The following is a 6,400-nucleotide window of genomic DNA, read 5'->3' as shown; positions in this document are numbered from 1 at the left end:
TAAGCTAACAGTAATCCAGGGCAACATGGACTTCCAAGATGTTACATTCAGTTACCCTTGTCAGCCAGATGTAATGATTTTCTGAAATTTCTCTCCAAATCCCAGCTGGAAAGACTATTGCAATAGTAGGGGCCTGTCATTTCATTTATCGAGGGAAAAGAGTGGGGGTACTTTAACTCTCCATCCTCAGTTTCAGGGTTCATATCTCACGCCGTAGATGTTGCGGCGAATACACGTTTGATACACTAGAGCAGATGGCAAACCAGCTGGAGCAACAATTGCTTGAAGCTGGGAAGAAGTTACAGCAACTTCCTCACTCCAAAGACGCAATTCTTGAAATTCTCAAGAAATTGGCAATAACTTTGTCTGAGGTGGATCATTCTCCTTCACAGATTATATTGAAAACAATGCGACCATCAATGAATGCATTAATTACACCAGAGCTTTTGAGACACCGGGATAGAGATGTGGCACTTCTGATGGCCACCTACATTAGTGAAATCACCAGAATCACAACACCAGAGGCTCCTTACAATGATGATGTGTTGAGGGATATCTTTCATTTGATTGTTACAACTTTCCGCGGTTTAGATAATATAAATAGTCCCTCATTTGGAAGGAGGGTAACCATTTTAGGAACTGTTGCAAAAATTAGGTCTTGTGTTATGATGTTGGATCTTGAATGTCATGACCTGATTCTTGAAATGTTTCACATTTTCTTCTCTGTTGCCAGTGAAGCTCATCTGGAAAATTTGTTAACATCTATGCAAACTATTATGACTCTTGTGTTGGATGAGAGTGAAGATATTCCAGAGCAGTTATTAGCTGTTGTATTAGCTTCATTGGGAAGAGGAAAAGAGGATATTTCTCCAACTGCCCGTAGGCTTGCTATGACTGTATTGGAGCAGTGTGCAATCAAGCTAGAGCCTTATGTGATCCACTTTATCACTTCAGCCATGGCGGCTGAGGAAACTTCAAAAAAAAAAACAACTTGCAAACTGCCTACCATGAGATTATTTATGATATATATCAGTGTGCACCCCAGATGCTGCAGGGTGTTATTCCAAATATGACACATGAGCTCCTGACAGATCAATTAGATGTGAGGTTGAAGTCAGTGAAGTTACTTGGTCTCCTTTTTGCGATACCTGGGCACCCTCTGCCAGAAGTGTTTCGGCCGCTTTTCCTGGAATTCCTAAAGAGACTTACAGATAAGGATGTTGAAGTTCGACTATCAGTTGTTGAACATGCAAAGGAATGTCTTTTATCGAATCCATTTAGGCATGAGGCAGCTGACATCATTTCTGCAATGAGCGATCGATTGTTGGACTATGATGAAAATGTGCGTAAGCAAGTTGTGGCAGAAATTTGTGATATTGCCAGTTATGCCCTGAAATCTATACCGATGGAGACAATTAAGTTTGTAGCTGATCGCCTTCGTGACAAAATGGTTTCTGTTCGTATGTATACTCTGGAAAGGCTGGCAAATATATATAGAGTTTATTGTTTGAAGTGTTCAGATGGTTCATTTATTGATTATGAGTTTGAATGGATCCCACGCAAAATCATAATGTGTTGTTATGACAAAGATTTCAGACCTCAAGCAATTGAAATGGTATTCTCTGAATCACTCTTCCCATCAGATCTTTCAGTTGTGGAAAGGGTGAAGCATTGGATTATGATGTATTCTGAACTTGGAAAATTTGAAATCAAGGCTTTCGAAGTAGTACTGGCACAGAAGCAAAGGTTACAGCAAGAAATGCAGAGCTATTTGTTATTACGGCAGAAATTGAAAGATGACAATGAACTTTGTTTTAGCCTCTTATGTCAGGCAGCTATTGAAACTCCAAGGATTCTTAATCTCTCAAGCAGTGAACACTTTAGTGGACCTTATGGGGAGGGTTTTGTTTTCATTGCCAATGATTGGCATACATCTCTTCTTCCTTGTTACTTGAAGACAGTCAGATTTTGGGTTGAAGCTGTGTTTTGGAATTACACAGTAGTTTCGTAGCGCACTACGAAACTGCTGTAGGTGCTGTTTTATGATGAAAACAAACAATTTAATGATGAGGTCAGCAGATTTTTGAAGGAAACGCCTAAGGAACATAAGGGAGACCACTTGAGGCTATCCTAGCTATTCAGAGAATGACAAGTGTGCCTTTTTGAAAAGGTGAAAATATTTTGTCTTTAGTGAAATATTTGGTAAAGGTACTTTATGACCGAATTGTTAGGGTTCTGGTTAAGGTTACTGGAGATGTTTGTTTGTACACCTGTTCAGTTCATAAGGCTTCCAGCTCATTGGAGAGTATGGTGATATGCGTTGTTTGTGAAGAATTAAAGAGCTGGGAACATGTTCTTTAAGTAGTGAAGAATGATGGGAGACAGGGACCGTGAAAACAGGGCACTTATCTTGGTCAATTAATGAGCCATCTACGCAACCAGTATCCAAAGCCAGCTTGTTCAGTGTATTCTCCTCCAACATATCTCGGCCAAAACAGAAAATATACAGGTGTCAAGGATCAGAAAGTCATCATGCTACGAGGAGGACAGATTTGAGTTTTGAATTAATTAGGATCTTTTGTAATTACAGTTCAACACTTTTGTAATTAATGAAATAGTTAAACAGCAGATAGGAGTAGTTAATAGCAGCCTTCGAGCTCGCTCTAGGTGGTTAATAGTGTATTCCTATATATGGATCAGACTTGGATGTAATTGGGGTTGGAGATTTTGATAAAGAACAAGTCTATTTTGGTTTATGTAAAAAAGCAGATTTCAGTAATACAAACAGCTGTTGTTTCTTCTCAAGATTCTCAATACACCTTATTGTTCAAATGTATGGTGGTTTATTCTCTTAGTGTTATTTTACAGTCTTGTTACAGCATAATCACTCAGAATTCATGTTTTATGCTCTGACTTCCCGTATGCTTTGCAAGCTGTGTTTTATGTGAAGTATGTTTGAACATCTGATGTAAAGAGCCTTGATTTCCATGAAAGATAGTGTTTTTATGTGCTGAGATGTGTGAGACTCCATAAGCCCAATGGAGATTAACTTAATATTTGTCCAACCAGCTTATTTTTCATGTGTTGTTTAAAGAGTTAGCCATCTATCTTTGTCATTAATCCATATTCATAATCTGTGAGAGAGCCCTCTCTGACTAAGGAGGCTAAGCCTTAGTCTAAAGCCTGGTTTGAAATAGTTGCATAAGATCTTGCTAAGTGACAGCCCTTAGTACCTGATTTTGTGATAACATTACCTATCCACCCATACCGCTCCATCACTTCACCATCACCCAAAACTCCCACAGTAGGACATCCTGTAGAAGTTAGTAGACTTCCTGTAGAATTCCTGAGTTTCCTGTAGGATCCCATGTAGACATCTTGTAGAAGCCTGCAAACTCGGTTGCCGAGCACTGAACGTTGTGGACTTCTATGGAATGATGCTAGGGATCCCCTGGGACCTCTCCTAGCCCTCCTGACCTTTCCCAAGCTTTCTCTCCCTTCTCACCACCTCTGCATAGCCAAATCCTAATAAGAAACAAAATCATAATCACTCCAACCACTTAAGCAAAAATACAAAAACAATGTTCTTTTCAATGGAAGTAGTTTAATTTCATGCATTTCACATCACTAGAAGTAATGGCATCATTTTTAGACATTTTCACTCTCACTATTGCATCATAGAGGTTAAGCTAGTCATATTAGGGTTTACTAGGGTTTCCATGTTTTGGTTGGCTTTCAGTTCATTTTTGCAAAGTAGATTAATTTCCTTTGAAATAGCCTTCATCCATCATTTAGAAAGCTTCTTCTGAGAGCATATAGAAGTTGGCTTGAGCCCTAGCGGACTTGTGCCAGCTGACCAAGTGACAGCTGCGACAAGAGCTAGTACTTGTGCATACAGCACCGTCGCTTCCAAGTTTGTATGAACTACCGGGTTGATAAAATTATAGATAGGAAGCCCCGGGAGTTGTAGCATTATTGCTACAATACTGGAGCCCACCACATATGTTAATTTGGCAGATCGGGGACAAATTCCCTCCTTTGGACAACCTTCCTCATCAAGAAAGACCCCTCCTATCCCTTGGAAGAATTTAATTTGGTCCAAGAAAATATATTTTTTAATGAAAAACCCACAAGTACACAAAAGTACAGGTTAGCCTAAAGTCAAAATTGAATCTCCCAAACCTCATATAAATACGCCTCAATGTCACCTCATTTGGACATCATCGTCACACATTCATTTTTTCTCTTGGATGATTCATGTAACCATGAAATTGCAGGTACAAATTCACATCGGTGAAGAGGAGGGAGAGGTAGCGTTGATGTTTTGCATCTTTGACCAGCGTTGACTTTTGGGAGTTTAGACTTGGTTTCACTTGTTTTTATTTAATATTTTGGCTTTGTTTTGGAGGCTGAATTCAGTGGTAAGGAGAATGAAATTTTCTAGGCAATTTGACCCACGTTGACTACAGGTCTGCACCTAGGGTTTGAGCAAGGTTGACGTTGATTTGACCAATTTTGGAGGCAATTTTTGGGACTCTTTTGATTGGTTGTTGACCAACAAGGAAGGTTGAAAATTTTCATTGTTGTCCGAGCTCATTTGGAGGAAGTTTAACCATTGACTTGTGGACTGGTTAGGGCATAATTTATTGTTGTTGGTTGATGTTGACTTTGATAGAAATTCCATATTTGACATGTTGACCGGATTTGACTTTGAGAATCATCGTTTGTATAATGGTTGGTTGATCTCTTGGATAGTCAAAGCCATTGACTTTGACTCTTTTGTTGATGAATTGGAACATTGTAACTCTTTGTTGAACATTTGATGACAATCTAATAAAAGAAGAATTTGAAAGGGTTTCCCCCCTTGTGGGGTTTTGTCCCTAGTCTTTGACCAAATCTTTTGTCTCTTGTTATTACTCTTGGTTGTCTTCTATTGGGTTGAGAAATCTAGGGTAGATCAGTTAGGAATTTATTCAAATTGATTTCTCTGTAACTTTGATAGTTGCTTGTGACATTCTTATTAACTTATTCTCCTTGTTGTTATCATCATGTTCTTGATCATCAAACAGCGATTAAAACATGAATATCATTAAATACAAATGGACACCATATGTAGGCACTTAGTTAGGGATAAACCCATATGAAGGGGAAAACCCAGTCAAACTCTTCCACTAGCATATTCAAATCGAATTGAAACAACCTAGACCATTTGACCAATACAAAGATACTCCTCATTCCATCAAGTCAACCTCCCATGTTGACAAAACAAATTGTAGTCAAGTTTTCATAGTAAACATTAGTTCGTCAACAAAATTATCTTCTATGCAATCCTGAAGCTTAGCTTTCCACTTCGGCCTTGCAATTTCTGAGATATATTATGAACCTTCGGCCCCTACAACTTAGTCATGGTCCTTCACATTTGTGGCATAGAATTTTGTCTTTTAGCTAGACTTATTTCTTATTCCTTCGCTTGTCCTTCTCTTCTATCTCCTTAGACTTCACACCCCTTTCTTTTTGCACTTTTTATTGCAGAAAGAATTCATACTTCTTCTCTTCTAAGGTAGGTTGAATGCTTGGTATATATAGTGCTTCGAACTTGTTCTTTTTGAATCCAACTTGATGGTGAAGGAAAAATTAACTCAATTGCAATAAAAATAATTGTATTTATTGACATACAAAGCCCAAGAAGGGTTTATGACTTTGACATTTGACACAAACCTAAAAGACTACAATGGAGGCTTGACCTAGAAGCATGAAACCCATGCTCATAAAATAAATTTTATTTTTATAATAATTTTCATTTTTCTTTTGACAAATATATTACATCATGACCCAAGTACAATTATGAAGACCGTCACTAGTTACATTCTTCAACACTCTCTCTTAACTACGAAGGTATCCATAATTACAGGCACAAAGATGAACTCAAAATGATATGTTTCTACGAAGAGACACACAGTGCTACCAATTAGATACTTGACCAAGGTATCTAACTAGTTGGTACTAAGGTGTGTTCCAAGCGTCAACCACTATGGGTACCATCAGGATTCAGTTCTAACACCAACCCAAGGATTTAAGTATCATTTCTTAGGTCAGAGCTCCACAAGACCAACAATACCCTCCCTACTTTGGGATCTAGACATCATCACAAGTCGGTCAGATGTCCTCCCAAGCATTTTGTCACCCCAAGAAGCTTCATCTCTCCCTATCAACTAAATCAGATATATCCATTTGTCCAAGCACACTTCTAAGATGTTCAACCTTCTTATGGAGATATCTACCTATACAATCACAACCCCAATTAATAACAAACTTTCAAATATGTGTGTGTGTGTGTGTTAGCACAAACCTTTTGGGTCCTCAATCATTCTAATGTTGCTTAGGTCATTATTAAATTATC

At 38.3% G+C, this 6,400-nt stretch overlaps 1 pseudogene; it reads left to right on the top strand.

The window, feature by feature from the left end:
• The first annotated feature begins 254 nt into the window (after positions 1–254).
• On the top strand, positions 255–2,011 carry LOC149171401 (sister chromatid cohesion protein PDS5 homolog A pseudogene; annotated as a pseudogene).
• The last annotated feature ends 4,389 nt before the right edge of the window (positions 2,012–6,400 follow it).

Source organism: Pinus tabuliformis, chromosome 4_2, assembly GCF_031772625.1.
Source record: "Pinus tabuliformis cultivar Carrire ecotype Pingquan chromosome 4_2, CPIR1, whole genome shotgun sequence".
NCBI lineage: Eukaryota > Viridiplantae > Streptophyta > Pinopsida > Pinales > Pinaceae > Pinus > Pinus tabuliformis.
The sequence above is the reverse complement of the archived record's forward strand: the minus strand, read 5'-3'. Positions and strand labels throughout refer to the sequence as shown.